Genomic DNA, 16108 nt, shown 5'->3' with positions numbered 1-16108 from the left:
GAGGATTCTAGGATGCATTTCATCAGGCCCTCGTGACTTACAGACATCTAATTTTTCCAAATGGTTTTTAACTTGTTCTTTTTTTATTTCAAAAACTAACTCTACCCCTTTTCCACCAGCATTCACTATGTCAGACATTCCTTCAGACTTCTCTGTGAAGACCGAAACAAAGAAGTCATTAAGCATCTCTGCCATTTCCAAGTTCCCCGTTACCGTTTCTCCCTCCTCACTGAGCAATGGCCCTACCCTGTCCTTGGTCTTCCTCTTGTTTCTAATATATTTGTAAAAGGCCTTCTTGTTACCCTTTATGCCTGTAGCTAGTTGGAGCTCATTCTGTGCCTTAGCCTTTCTAATTTTACTCCTGCATTCCTGTGTTATTTGCCTATGTTCATTCTTTGTAATTTGTCCTAGTTTCCATTTTTTATAGGATACTTTTTTTGGTTTGAGATCATGCAGGATCTCCTTGTTAACCCAAGGCGGTCTTTGCCCATATTTACTATCTTTCCTACATAGGAGAATAGCTTGTTTTTGGGCCCTTAATAATGTCTCTTTGAAAAACTGCCAACTTTCCTCAGTTGTTTTTCCCCTCAGTTTTTCCTCCCATGGGATCTTACCTACCACCTCTTGAGTTTACCAAAATCTGCCTTCCTGAAACCCATCATCTCTATTTTGCTATCTTCCCTCCTACCAGTCCTTAGAATTGTGAATTCGATGATTTCATGATCACTTTCACCCAAGCAGCCTCCCACATTCAAATTCTCGACCAAGTCCTCCTTATTTGTTAAAATCAAATCCAGAACAGTTTCTCCCCTGGTGGCTTTTTCAACTTTTTGGAATAAAAAATTGTCTCCAATGCAGTCTAAGAACTTATTGGATAGTCTGTGCCCCGCTGTATGAGTGTCCCAGCATATATCTGGATGGTTAAAGTCCCTCATCACCACCAAATCCTGGGCTCTGGATGATTTTGTTAGTTGTTTAAAAAAAGCATCATCCACCTCTTCCACCTGGTTAGGTGGCCTGTAGTAGACTCCTAACAGGACATCACCCTTGTTTTTTACCCCTCTTAAACTATCCCACAGACTCTCAACACGTCCATCTCCTATGTCCATCTCCACCTCAGTCCAAGTGTGCACATTTTTTATATATAAGGCAACACCTCCCCCCTTTTTTCCCTATCTTTCCTAACCAGGCTGTAGCCTTCAATACCAACATTCCAATCATGTGTGAGATCCCACCAAGTTTCTGTGATACCAATGATATCATAGTTGTATTTATTTATTAGCACTTCCAGTTCTTCCTGCTTATTACCCATACTTCTTGCATTGGTATATAGGCATCTTAGATATTGATTTGAACTTTCCCCCCAGTTTTTTCCTGGCCCTCTTTTTACTCTGACATTGTTGCCCATGCTCCCTCCTACTTCCGACCCATCCCCCAGGTTTCCATATTCTCCACTTACCTGTGGGCTTTGCTCCCCTGTCCCTGGCAAACCTAGTTTAAAGCCCTCCTCACCATCAATATACCTACAACCTGAATGCCATTCAAGTACCTTAGTATTTCTGAGAGAGACAAAATTTCAAAAATTTTTCACTGAACACCTGTTCGTACTGTTTGGAACACTAGTGTTCTGTGGAACACAGTTTGGGAAATGCTAACCTATATCAATGGAAATCTTGCTTAATTTGATGTAGTAAATGTTTACCCTAAAGATGCACAGCTGCAACATCCATAGTGTAGACACACCCTTAGATGGTCACTTTCGCTACCATTACACTGAAGTCTAATCCCATTCCTTTAAAAGGCAACAAAAACATACAAAAAGGAGAAGCTAAGAAAAACCACTGCGTTTCCTACTTTTATACTTTCTGCTAGTAAGCTAGAGGCACAGCACATAGTCTCAGCAGCCATTCCAAGACATGACAATCTTACCACCGTCAGACTGCTGAAGGCATTACTTTTATCTTGCCTTTCTAATTACAGGTTTAGAGCCATATTACAAAAGAAAGATTTGTCTTCATACCTGAACAGACTCTTATTAGACAGAAGCGGGGTGGAGGGGAGAGGAAGAGATCATCCCATCTATGGTAAGCTAAGAGAAATCCAAGGTTCCCACTGAAGGTGGTTTTTTGAGATTCTCCCAAATCCAAGATCAAGAATGGTATCATGTTCCCTTTCTCCACTCTGTCAGTTACATTCTTCAGGTCAGCCAATGCCCGATCATGTGATGTTAGTTTCCAGAGTCCCAACAACTAATGGGCAGGCATGGTGCCTACTCCTCCTGCCTACAATTGCAAAATCTGCTTCAAGCTGCAAATTTCTTTGGTTGGTCCATCAACTCGGCTTCTGCATGTTGTAAAGTGACCCTCAAAAAAGCCAGAGGAGGAAGTGGCAATCAAAACATGATTCAAAACTTCAATTTTTTAAATTCCTCAGCTTATCATTATGCTAGTGTTGCCTTACCAGGAATGTTGATGGTTAACAGATTGTTTTTAGTTGAGCATATACCATTTGCATAAGCCTAATTTTTTATTATTTTGAAATATTTTATGAAACAATACAGCTCACTGCAACCCCACTGGCACAAAAACCTAGAATGTAATGGGGCTGCAGGCACTGTGGGATAGGTACCCAAAATGCACTACAGACATAGTCAAATCTAGCAAAGACAATGTAGACACACTATGTCAACTTTCAAGACTTATGTGGACACTCAGCATCAGCTTTATAAAATCTAGCAGTAAAAAAAAAACAAAAAAACCCAACACCACACACTTTAATAGTCTACTTTATTTCATCGTGCAGACACAGCCTAAGTTTCCACAATCCATCAGCATGGTTTAAGACAGCAGAGGAAAGACAGACTTTTACTCTTTTTATAAAAATAACTTCTCCATTTTATTGAAATGCTATCAAAAGAAATAATCTGTTATCGCTTTCCACTGGTAGCTAACCCTGCGGAAGATCCTTTTAAAAAGTCAAAATCAGAAGTTGCTAGGCCTTTGGGTTACAAAGAAAGCTTACAGTGTAGAAAAAATGCCTGTCTTCTTTGCCAGATTTGTGCACAATAAATAGATATAATAAAAAGATGGAATGGAATTGAGAGTATTTGGAAAAAGCATGACATTTACCACAAGAAATGGGTTATTGAGGAGAAAAAGAGGCAATTTATTCCTATAGAGAGTAAATTTCCCAGATTCAGACCGTGGAAAGTTCCACAACTTTAAATAGTGAAAGTGAAAATGCAAGTTTTTTTAAAACTGTACCAAAATGGCGGGGGGGGGAGGGGGGGGAAGGAAATCCTATAAGTCACAGGATTACAAAGATGAAGAAACAGACTATTACTAATCAATTTAAATATACCAAAACAATCTCTTGACAAGTTCTGACAGTTTGGACATGTTTAAGAACTTACACTGTCATTAGCCACAATGCTCTCATTTGTGCCTCTTAAAATGAAATCATAAGGTGATATCAACATTTCCAGCAACAGCTATAATGTCGTTAAGTATAAGACTGTGACTGTATTACAGGATTTGCCACAAAAAGGATATTTGAACACAGATATGCAACAAAATGAACACTAACTGCTATTTGTGAAGGTCAAATATGAAAGTTATTCTAAAATTACATCATTAGCCTCCCCATCACATTGAACATATTTCTACTTTCATCACTATCAACGTTACACAATATTACAATTCTATTTGAAGATGATCATGCCCAATCAGAATCAGATCCCCACTGCAACAGACAGTGTACAAATAGGATATGGTCCCTGCCGCAAAATTTTACAACTGAAATCTAACATGGAGCAAAGAATGAAAAGAGTAAAAGCTCAACTAACTGATTTCTCTCAACAGTTACAGAAGCTTGATATTTGTAAAAGATTATATGCAGAAGTCTTAGAAATGGCTCACCATCTCTTATGCACTTTTCAAAGTATTACACCAGCTACTGTGCTCAAGTAACATAACCCTAGCTGAGGCACTTAAGCACTGTAGCAAATATCACCAGTAGTCTATTACCACAAATCAATTTCACAGCACTTCAGTAGAGGGACAGAAGACAACCATTATTTAAAACCAAATTATTATCACTGAGAGATAAACCTATGGATTTTTAACAACGTTATGTGAAACAGATTCCTGGCAGACTACACCACAAAGCGCACTTAGTAAGTATTATTTCAGCAGCGAGCGTTCATGTACCACCCCCTGCACTAGTTTAAGGACACAGTGCAGTGGAGTTATGAGAAGACAATTCTGGCAGGTCAGCAACAGAAATGTGGAAAGAGGATAAGGTACTATGTTTAGTTTTCGGAATTAAGAGTGGGACGATGGCCATGTACCATTACCGGCAAAAGTTTGGCACCCAAATACATAGGTAAAAGAGCTGCATGCTGTGAGAGGCAGAGCGAGACAGCACGCATGTAAACAACTGGTGTGACCTACGCCCCGCATCGTGCCACCTCCCCGGTATCACTGAGACGACCTGGTCACAGCTCAGCCCCAACAGCTCCGCAGAACACTCGCTATTTGCAGCGCACGCACTGCTCCTCGCGGAGTGGCACAGTGCAAGCCCCCCGTGACGATGGCCGCGTCTGAAAGCTGAAGAGCAGCCGCCAGCGGAGATCACCTACCCCACTGCAGAAGGAGAAGTACCGCCTCGGACGGCCAGCCGCAGCCGAGCCCTCCGCCGCGCGCCCAGACCCCCGCTCCGCCAGGCGGGACCTCGCCGTGCAGGCGCCCGAGCCGCTGCGATCCCCCGGCAGCCCGCGGCCCGAGCACGCCTCCCTCCCGGTACCCAGCCCAGCGCTGGCGAAACCTGCTGTCCCTCCGCCTGGCCGCGCTTCCCCTTCAGCCCACTCGGGGCGGGGCGGGGCGGGGCGGGGTGGCGCTGCGCCAGACTCGGCCTCCGTAGCACCCGGCCAAGCGCCGGGCCAGCGCGGCGCCCAGGTATTTTCATACAAACCCCGGCGGCGGTAGGAACCTGTCGGCGTCCCGGAGACGTCACCACGCTCCCGTGCGAGGGAGGCGCGTGCGGGCGGAGGGCGGCCGCACCCGCCGAGCTCTCGGTCCGCGCCAGCCTGCAGGGGTGGGGGGGCGAAGCGTGCCGGGGCTGAGTCAGTGCCCTGCCGCCGTTGGCGGCCAATAGCAGAGCTTCCCGGGAAGGCGCAAAGCACCCCTAGCGGGCAACGCGGGCAGCACATTGAAGGGGCGCAGGCTGGCCTTACCTCGGCGCCCTTGCGTGGGAGCGTTGTAGTGCAGTCTTGCCACGAACCCAGCCCCAGCCCGACTCCGTGCTGCTGAGGAAGGCCCTGCATTGGGAGGCCTCGTTCCCCTCGGAAAACGTGCGGGGAATGAGAGCAAGAACTACGGAAAGAGAAAGGCTGAGCCAATGGTTACTACATTTGTGTGTCGCTCTCAGGTAGCCTCCGTTCTGTTTGTGCTATAGGTACCTACATGACACTGGGGGAGCTGTACCAAAATTTCTGCATGGAGCTGCTGTGTTAATCATTTGAGGGTGCAGGGCTGAAAATATATGGGGCATAATTTTCCTGAGTGCTCAGCAAGCCCAACTACAGCTGAAGGCAATGGTAGCTGCCACTGCTCACTAAGGTAGGAAATCTAACTTGTCTGAGGAACAGGGGTCCTAAATTTTCATTCTGGCTGTATTACTGTTTCATTGTGTGGTGAGAGGTGCTACTGCTTTGCCTTTTTTTTCCCTCAATTTTTCCCCATAAAAAGGGAGGTCATGTTATTTAACTCACAGGAGTAGCATGAGCATTAATCAGTTAGTGTCCCTAAAGTGCTTTGAACATATGAAATGCTACAGAAATGCTAAGTATTCTGAAAAATCAGGCTCTAGTTGTCTTAAATGTGATGCCCAGTCATTGAGCTGTACAATACAACTAGTGATTTTTGAAAATTTCGACATTGACGTCCTGATGCTTTAATTTCCCAGCCACAAAAACCCTGCCTACCTCCAAAATAACCCTATTTCCTTTTTCAGCAAGCTCTTTAAAGATGGAGTTGGATGGAAAAGGAAACTGATAAAAATTCAAAATCCTTTGAGATACTCAAGACAGTATGAGCAAGCAATTCATGCTGTTTACTAGTGGGGCTAATTGAAATTTGGAAATTACGGTTCATAGAAAACTGTCATTTGGAAATTTCATTTCAGTCCAATTCTGATCAAAACTAATTTTCACTCCCCCACATTTCCCACAAACTGGCAACTTTGAAAAACTTCATTCCAGAAATATGTTAGAAAAAGACATTTCCAGATGGCTGGTTTGTGAAACTGCCATGATTCATGGCAGTTTCACTGCTGCCCAGCAGGAACAGTACCATGGAACTGACCTGTGAAATTGACATGGACAATGGCTGCAGCAGCTACTGTAGATCCTGGTTTCTACCATATCCAGGGCAGCCCAGCCACATGGACTGTCACAGGGGCAGGGCTAGGCAATCCTAAGACTTAGGAACCCCAGACCTGCCCAGCCATCCAGGCTGTCTGACTCATGAGCCTGGCTCAGCATCAGGAAACCTGGAAAATCTGAGATTCAAACAAAAAAATTTAAGTGTTTTCACAAAACCACACTTTACTCCAGTTTCTGTAGCTGGGATGTTTCTCAGCCCCATTTCCTTTGCAGATATGCTTCTAACTCTTGCCTGGAGACATCAGCAAGCTGATCCTGCCCTCATTTCTGAATCTTTTCTTTTTCTCATGAATAGATGGAAATTTGGCTCAGATAATCAAAACAGAAATAGTACATGAGGGCAGGAAGACAGCAAATAATGAATAAATCATACTGCTTATGTACAAATATAAATATACTGAAAATTTTTAAAGCTAAAAATAAGTTGACAAACACTGTTCATCTGAGTTAAGTAATGAGTCTTTCAGAAGATAAGACTTTCAGGAACTGTGTGTGAATGATAAACAAAACAGAAGGAGACTATTTTTTAACTACGCAAAGTAAACAACAGTCACATATAGAAGCAAAAAAAGGTACTGGGCATTTTGATCTGGTTCATTTTTTACAAATATTTGTTTTGATTTTCAACACTTACAAAATTAAGAATGGTGTCATTTTAAAAAAATCTTGTATAACCTAAATTTTGGTTTGAACTATCCAGCAGTATCTCTTTTAAAATGATTGGCGCCATCTTATAACAGGCAACTTCTAATTGCTTCTTGAATCTTACTAGTGTAGTGTGTTGTGGCATGCACAATCACCAGTGGGCTTCCCAAAGGTTTCTAAGGATGCCCACGTATTCTGAGTAGTCAGGTCTGCATGATGAAGGGCGATAAGAATGATCTTGTCCTGTAACTGAAAAAGATAATCCTTGTTTAAACTGTATGTCCCTGGCTTTACCCTGGTTCCCCCAGTGCAGAACCCTGTGACGTACTTGTGAGGAAACCCTCTTCATGCTTGACCTCATTAGGGTGTACAAAGGTTAGCCAGATCTAAGACTCTGAAGGCATGGCCCTCTCTGTTAGGTTAATATAAGTTAGAAGCAAGTCCATTCTAAACAGCAGACATACAGTTTTGTGCGCAGAGCAATGACAGCAGAATCAAGATGTAACTATTTCACTTCAGAATCTAAAACTAAATTATGCAATAGTTATCTCAAGAGCATAAGTAACAGGTGAATGTGTCCTGGGGGAAGGCTAGACCCCAGCCCCCCCCTACCCTGCCCAAGGCCCCCCCCTTTGCACCGTCCCTCTCTCCCTGGAGTTTACACCACACCCATGGCTGCTGCCCTGCCTCCCATCCCCAGCTCCAGCACTGGGCAAGCAGCACAGTCCCTCTGCCAAGAATATGGGGGTATAGCCCCAGTCTGCAGGGTCTTTTGTGCACCACACCCCCCAGCTTGCCTGCCTCAGCCCCTGGCTCAGAGGGAACAGTGAGCAGGAGGTGGCCTGGGGGTTGTGCATAAGCAGGACCCTGTCAGGCTGTTTGGGAAGACAGAGCTTTCCTGTGCCCACAATATCAGCTGCCCATCCACCAGAGCACCCGCTCCTTGCCCTGTAGGCACCCTGCTCTCAATTCCTACTGTGTTCCCTGCAATAATCAGCTCCCAGACCCATCCACTGATCATAAGAGCCCTTTAGTGGGGTTCTAATTAATTGCTGTTTTTTAGAGATATAAAACTTTTCTTCAGCTGCTTGAATCCAGTTATCACTCTCCAGGACTGAGAAGTTCCAATCCTCCTCTTTGGAGCCTCTGCTATACTTCAAGCAAATTCCTCCCACTGGGTTCAGAAGTCCTACGGCCCTCCATCTCAGGGCTGACTGATTCAGGTGAGCTGCAGCCTGCAAGCAAGTACGTCTAGCTATACCTCTGTTACTTCATCCATTTCCTCCTGGAACAAGATCAGTTGTTAGCACGCTTTACCAGTGTCTCTCCTGTATCAGAAAGGAGGAAAAACATGCTGTTCTCCTTCCCAGGGCTTTTCCTAATCGGCTAGAAAGGGAAGGGGACTTTTCTCCAGCCTGCAGTATGAAGAACTTGGCCCTGGGCTCTAATGGATACATCTGCATTGCAGGCAAGAGCACGCCTCCCAGTTTAGCTAGACAGATTCACACTAGCTTTGGAAAACAGACATCTGCCTGTTGCAGCTCAGGCTATGTCTACACTAAAACATAAAGTCAATTTTAAGGCACTTAGCTTGATTTTTACAATGTAACTGTCTTCACTGCAAATACCATTAGGTCAATTTTAAGGGGTGCTAAGGCTGACTTTCTTGCTCCGCCCATGTGATGTAGTGTAACGCCAAGTTCGAATTTATGCTAGTGTGGAAACTGGGTTACTTTTAAATCAATTTTATTGGCCTCCAGAGACATCCCAGAGGTAGTCCACAATGCTCTACAGGTGTTCTTTCTGGCCACTTTCACCTCTGCTGCTCTTCAGCTGTGCAGGGAGTAGGTAACAGGAAGCCCAGGAATTTGAATTAATTTTCTTTCTGACCAGGGTGGATAGCACACACCAGTAACTATCACATCTAGCCACCATGAGTTCTCAGGGTTCTAGTTCAGATTAGAGTTCTCAGTGTCACAAAGAGCCCCAGCATGGAGCCATAAAGAGATCCTGGATCTCATTTCTCTGTGTGGTGATGAATCTGTGCTGAGCATACTGAGAACCAGCAAATGAAATACAGACATTTATGGGAAGATTTCCCAGGGCACGATGGAGAAAAGGTACACCGGGCATGCTTAGCAATGCCATGTCGAAATCACGGCGCTCAGGCAGTTGTGTCAGAAGGTGAGAGAAGTCGACAGGCGATCGGGGACATCTCCCAAAACATGTCGCTGTTACAAGCAGCTCTGTGCCATTCTTGGGGGACGGGACCCAAACTGGTACAAGTGGGTTGCAGGTCAGGTACAGAAGAGCTATGCCCCTTAGAATAGCTTGTTACTATTTCTGGGGATGGCATGCTTATCCTTTGTGGAGATCTCCATAAAAGTCTCAGCCAGATACTCTTATTTTTTTTTTTTACACAAGGTTTTTGGGGAGGACTGATTTATTGAGGTTTCCGTGACAGCACACCTTGCCAAACCAGGCACCCAGTAAGTAATATGGTATCACAGCATCATGTAGCATTCTGGCAAATTTTCCATCCCTGTGCTCACACAGTATGAGCATATTTTCTTTTTCACTCTTTGTTATTCTTAGGAGGCTGATGTCTCTCTCTGCAACCTTGAAGAAGCACAGGAAGTTTCATGAAAGTTTGTCCCCTTAACATTACTGCACTGCTCTCTGGCCATGTTAATTTCTCAAGACTGTCCTTCCGCAACACATGGCTGATGGCTCTCTGTCTCCCCACTCCACAGGGCTGGCAGGCTCACCTGACCCTCTCCTCTCCCACCACGCTGCTGGAAGACTCTCTGTCTCCTCCCCACTCACACAAGCACACAGCTGCAAAGGACTTATGAGGTGCTCCTGAGAGTTTTCTTTTTTTCTGCGCTTTACATTTTACAGGGCTGACATGCAGCCAGCAGGCTCAACCCCTATCCCCACCATGCAGCTCCTGGGCTGCTTCCAGACACTGGCAACTCCAGTGCTGGCTTCTTCCGCTTTAAACAGCTTTTTCCCTGCACAGGATTTAAGGAGCCACCAAGAAAGTTTTTACAGGGCTTTGTTTCAAACTCTCTTCCCTGAGCCACCAGGATCTTACCCTGTCCACAATAAAATCGTCTGGAAAACTAACAGCTTCTATTCTGCAGAAGTTGATCCTCTGTCATCTTTAAGAAGCCAAAAGTGGCCTTGGAAAACAAAAGTTGCAGGGATTTTTTCAAACAGAGACCTGTTCATTGTATGGATCAGTGCATTGTGTCACATTTAAAAATTGTATCTAAATTTTTACCTTGACTATGTTCAACAGACAGCATGAGTGGGAGAGAGAAGATCGTGGTGATGTGCTGCAGGAAAAGGTCCAAACAGGACCTCATTGTGCAGCAGCTTGAAAAGGCACACAGGGAGTAAGCTCAAGCCAAAAATGACAGAAAGTGGACCCAGCACTGGCAGCAAAGCATGCTCCAGTGCAGGAAAAAGCACTTGGCAGATCCCCTGATGGCTGTCAAGGAACAAACCAAGATCCTGCAGTCCATGCTGGAACTGCAGAGTGACACCTACCACCGAACTCAGTTATGTGGCCTCCTCACCCTGTCGCCCGACCTGTGTTCGATGGTGCCTGATCTCGTTTCTCTCTGTGGTGATGAATCTGTGCTGAGCATACTGAGAACCAGCAAATGAAATACAGACATTTATGGGAAGATTTCCCAGGGCATGATGGAGGAAAGGTACACTGGGGATGCTCAGCAATGCAATGTCAAAATCACGGAGCTCAGGCAGTTGTCGTTGAGGGTCCTGAACGTGGAAGGGGAGGGTAAGCACAGTCTTGTGGTCCACCCCCAAAACCTCTCCACTCTGCAAATGGCTGACATTCTGCCACATTGGCAGCATTCCCTTCTTTTTCCTACGCCTAAACCTTCCCCTCCGTAAATAAAAAAGAATGTTTTTGTGAAAACCACAGTGTCATTTATTGGCTCAAATGGGGTGGAGTGCACTTGGAGGTGCTTTCATAAAGGTCAAGCATACGTCATTGTGGTAGGTGGAGTGGTAGCACGATAGTTAAATGCAGCAAATTCATAAAACTATTTTTCAAAGCCTCCTGATTTTTGTTGCTTCTGCATGTGGCTTGCTGATTGCCTTTATTTCTAGCTGTACATAATCACTGCCCAGGGCATCTACCTCTGCAACCCAGGTGGGCATGCAATTTTTGACCCTTGATTCATAAACGTTATGGAGAATACAGCATGCTTCAACCATTGAGGTGAGGTTGAGTTGGGTTTGCAGAGGTCCAAACCGGTCAATGAGCACCTCAATCTGGCTTTTAAATGGCCAAAAGCACATTCCACTACCATTCTGCACTTGCGCAGCACGTAGCTGAAGTTCTTCTTGCTGCAGCCGAGTGCCTCTGTATGGCTTCATGAGCCAAGGGAGCACAAGTTAAGCAGGGTTGCCCACTATCTCTATGGGCATCTCCACTTCAATCTTGATATTCTGGTCTGGGAAGAGAGTTCCCATCCTAGAGTTTTCTGTACAGACCTGAATTTCTAAAGATGTGTGGTTTGTGCACCTTTCCCAATCATCCCATGTAAATGTGCATGCCTGCAATACCATGGAGGAGTACCCCCTTGTGATTTATGAACATTGAGGCATGTGGTCTGGGACCAGGATGGGGATGTGCCTTCCATCTATTGCACCACTGCAGTTAGGAAACCCCATGGTAGCAAAGCCATCTACCATGTCCTGCACACTTCCCAGAGTCACAGTCTTCTGCTGCAGATGGGCATGGATTGCCTTGGCTAACTGGATCACTGCAGCTCCCACTGTACATCTGCCCACCCAGAACTGATTTCCCACTGACCAGTAGCTGTCAGTAATAGCAAACTTCCACAGACCAATTGCTACGTGCTTGTGAACTGTCAAATCATGTCTCATTTTGGCACTGCAGCACTTTAGGGTGGGGAGGGGTGAACAGCATATCACCCAGTTCCATGAAAATGGCCTTGTATATGCAGAAGTTCTGCAGCCACTGCTGGTCATCCCAGACCTCCAAAATAATGTGGTCCCACAAGTGTGTGCTGGTTTCATATCTCCACAACCTTCACTCCAATATATTCAGTGCCTTCAGGGCAGCCAGCAGCTCTGCATTCCTCATGTCCAGTCCTTCAATATCATCCAAATCATCTGCATCCACCTCATCCTCCTACTGGCTTTGTCTAATTTTGCATGACACTTTGGGAAGTGGCCATAACACATTGTGCAATAACTATAAGCCATTCTGTATCCATGCTAGTGCCATGCAGTGTCATGAACCAGGAGCAGGCTTTGGGAAAATGGCTCACAAAGTGTCATGAAATTCTTACATGATGATGACGACATCAAACACCCAGAAGCACCTGCAGCACATTTTTTCCCATAACCCACTGTCACAAAACCACAGAATGGAACGGGGCTGCAGGCGCTGTAGGGTAGGTACCCACAATGCATTGCTGATGCAGTCAAACCTAACTAACGCAATGTCAACACACTATATTGACTTTCTGGACATTTGTGGACACTCATCTTAGACTTCACAAAATCCATCGGTAAAAAGTCAGCTTCAATAAATTTGATTATTTTGTAGTATAGACATGGCCTCAGACTGGATTTTCCCAAGCATTAACTATGCCCTTGAGACCATTCTCCTCTTTCCGATCATTTGCTTTTACCCTTTGACTGCTCAGAAATTCCCAGGAATCTTAAAGGGAAACACTATGGAAAAATGATTGACAAACCTCTGTAAACCCTGTGGAGTTTAGAAAGCATGGCCTCATTTAATCTATTTCCTGAGGAGTGGACGTGCTGACTGCCCCCAGAGGAAGAAATGCTTTTGGAGGGTGGAGAAGCAGAGGGCGAGGCTAGGTCAGAAACACAGCAAGGGCAGGGTGGGCCAAGGCCATGGCAGGGAAAGGGGGCGCTTAGGGCAGAAGGGAATTGTCCTGGCCCTTCCCCAGGCTGGGGGCAGGGGCACATGGCCAGTGTTCTCTCCATCCCCTGTCACCTGTGCAAGCGTCCCTATGTGTTGATCATTGGGGTGGAAAAGAAGTGGCAAGATGCATGCATCAACTACCGCTTTCTAAACTGGCAGACAATCCCTGACCAATACACATATCCTGGAGAGACTGAACAGTAGCTGCTGGGTCTTTTGATTTCTGCAGTAGATACCAGGTATACTACCACTACTGTGGTACCTGTTAGATTGTGTGTTGTATTGGGATGACAGTGTGGTGTTCAGGAGCACTTTAGACAAACCCAGGACTCCAGGGGTGTTTCTCAGTAGTTCAATATCAATGGCAAACTCTAGGCATTTGCCTTCTACCTATCCTATACCAGTGTTTGAATTGTTTCTTCATTATCCAGTCTATGGCATTGCCAAGCAACAGTAGTGAATATATGCTGTCCTGTTTTATGCCAGTCTCCACCCTGAACCACTCTTTGTCTAGCTGATAACTCTTAAGCAATTCACGTCCCTGTAAACAGCTCTGATGATACTGACATTTTGAACTGGGATCTTGTAAGACTCAAGAATATTGCACAATGTACATCTGTGCAGGCTGTCAAATTCCTTTTGAAAAATGAAAGGGGGGGAATTGCCATTCTGTACACTCTTCTGTGGGAGTCCTTGATGCAAATACCTGACCTATATAGCACCTTTTAGCTCTAAATCGAGCCTGTTCTCTAAGTTGTGTATCCTTTACTTCTTCTGTCCTGTGTTGTATCACACTGCACATGGCTTTCCTCACAACAGAGTCATATAACTCCTCTCCCATTGTAAGAGCATCATTTTTTTTATTCTCACAACGATTCCATGTTTCCATTGGTTGGCGGGGGGGGGGCCGTCTCTTTTTGTGAGCCTTCATTCAACAATTAGGGAGTGGCAGCAGATCTCCTCGTGGAGCTCCTTTTGTGGGGCTTCAACAACACATTGAGAGCATATGGTAGTTTCATTATGTTATTAACAAGGATGTCAGACATTAGATCACCGAGCATCTAAACCTCTTCCCAAGTGATCCAACATAGGCTCAGATGGCATTTGGTTGGTTCACATGTTCCATCAACATCTGGTGCTGAGATGGGTCTGGATCTAGTGAGGACATCTTTGATATTCACTGGCCCCTCTGTTTTCCTGTTCTCAGTTGTAAGTATTTCTTTTCTCTTCCATGTTTGCTTTTTATTTGCCCAGGTCCTATTTTGAAATTTCAGCATGGGTTTTAATCACTCGGTAAATGGCTCTGTGGTTTCTTGTCATAGCAGCAGCTTCACCTGCTAGGTCTTCACTGAATCTTCATTTATCTTTCCTTGCATTTTATCCACACAGAATGTTAATTCCATAATTTCATTATTTAGAATTCCATTTGTCACTGTACTCCTTTTGCTTAGTGTGTGTTATTTTTGAATCAGTTTCATCATCTGACAAGCTGTGGTAATATCTACTTTACAGAGGTATTGTAAGAATTAAGACTACCATTTTTAAACTTGTGTGCTTAAAATTAGGCACCATTTTCCATATAGGGACAATTCATTTAATGACCTACTTTTCTGATGGTGCTAAGCACATGCATTTTTCACTGCCTGCAGCGGGTGTTCCAAGGTGCTTAGCATCTTTTAAAATCCTTCCATTGATTGAGGTGTCTAAATATACCTATCCTTGGACACCCAAATTTAGAATTTGTCATAATTCTGAAATGTTTGTACATAGTACTGAACATATAAAGCATCTTTTTATTTTACATTGACATTTGAACTCTTACCTACATTCAGCAGGAATCATGCAATGGCAGTGGTGGGCCTTTTAGCTCTGATGTGTCTAGGCTGGGGCATGCATAAAACTTTAAATGTAATCTTTTGGATGGTCCTGTTCTATGCTCATGTCAGCCTCCGGGCTGGGAGGAGCTCACCCTCCTTCCCACACAGTCTTTTGTCCCCAGGAGGAGCTTGCTCTGTCCTGTGTTGTAGCTCTAGGATAGGAGGAGCCCTCAGCTCCATCCAGAGCCAGGAGGTGCTTGCTTCTCCTCCCCACCCCTAACACCATGGCCCAGGGGCCAGAGGAGCTGTGAGCTACCACTGCAGCCTGGGGGCTGGGAGGAGCTCTCCTGCCCATCCAGGGGGTGGTGGATTGTGTACTTTCTCTGACAATTATTGGGCTGCTTGTGCTCCCCTCCCCACTTGTGCATACCCAGGACATTGTAGACTGATAATATGCTTAATAAAACAAAACAGCAGAATTGTAGCACTTTAAAGACTAACAAAATGATTTACTCAGTGATGAACTTTCGTGGGACAAACCCACTTCATCTATCAATCTCATTTCCAATACAGACAGAGTTATAGGTACAGAAGACCAAAATAATTGCAATAAAATCTGACCTCAAATAGAACTGAAGGAGGGGGATAAGGGGAGGGAGGATGTTAAGTGTCCTGCCTGCTATAATAACTCCCACTCAGCCTGCTACATTTCTGCTGTTTTGTTTTGTTGGAGCACAGACTAACACGGCTACCTCTCTCTTACTATTCAACATGCTTAATAAGAACATGATGCAGTACTATACTGCAGGAGCCTCTTAAGGCGTTCCAGTGACTTTTGCTCCAGAGTCCAGCCTTACTGTGGTATGGCTCTTTCTTCTTCATAATACAGACCCCAAGGCAGAGAAGTAGAATGTCTGTTTTCTTATTTACAGAACAGGAAATCTGGGCTGTATTTCAGTCACTTACATGACTGTTCAGAGTGCTAATATTAAGCCACCAGCTATTTTTGCCAGTTAAAAATAAATCGGTTTCTGAAAATACAGATATGTATTTGTACCAGCATGTAATGTTTTGATTATTTCCATTTTGCATTGTAGAACCTCAAACTGAAATACCATGAATTTTTCAAAAATTTATAAATATACTTGATTATTTATGTGTCCAAGTATGCAATTAAAAATAAATCCTACAAAATAGTGACAGTTTTTATCTCCATAACTGCAAAGACATTTGGAGTACAGCACT

General features: G+C 44.5%; 1 protein-coding gene and 1 long non-coding RNA gene across 8 annotated transcripts in view; one reads left to right on the top strand and one right to left on the bottom strand.

The window, feature by feature from the left end:
• AGTPBP1 (ATP/GTP binding carboxypeptidase 1) overlaps positions 1-16108 on the bottom strand; it is a 159691-nt gene that overhangs the window by 128610 nt on the left and 14973 nt on the right. For 2 of the 5 annotated variants that reach the window (XM_074995159.1, XM_074995164.1), the window contains exon 1: positions 4972-5109. The exons of 1 other annotated variant lie outside the window; for it this stretch is intronic. The gene's annotated coding sequence lies outside the window, so the exon portion shown is untranslated. Of the gene's footprint in view, positions 1-4639; positions 4782-4967; positions 5110-16108 lie in introns of those variants that run through there. 2 more of the 5 variants (XM_074995162.1, XM_074995160.1) reach the window with 2 other exon arrangements.
• LOC142013584 (uncharacterized) lies at positions 4669-11095 on the top strand. Of its 3 annotated transcripts, none has more exons than XR_012645717.1 (6): positions 4669-4799; positions 5455-5618; positions 8200-8310; positions 8458-8555; positions 9512-9576; positions 9683-11095. It is a non-coding gene; the product is annotated as an uncharacterized LOC142013584 (long non-coding RNA). The 3 variants fall into 3 exon arrangements; XR_012645716.1 differs by having other exon boundaries at positions 8172-8310; XR_012645715.1 differs by lacking the exons at positions 4669-4799; positions 5455-5618 and adding an exon at positions 5293-5427.

The sequence above is a fragment of the Carettochelys insculpta genome, chromosome 5 (assembly GCF_033958435.1).
Source record: "Carettochelys insculpta isolate YL-2023 chromosome 5, ASM3395843v1, whole genome shotgun sequence".
Lineage (NCBI taxonomy): Eukaryota > Metazoa > Chordata > Testudines > Carettochelyidae > Carettochelys > Carettochelys insculpta.
This window is presented reverse-complemented; position numbering and strand designations above follow the sequence as displayed.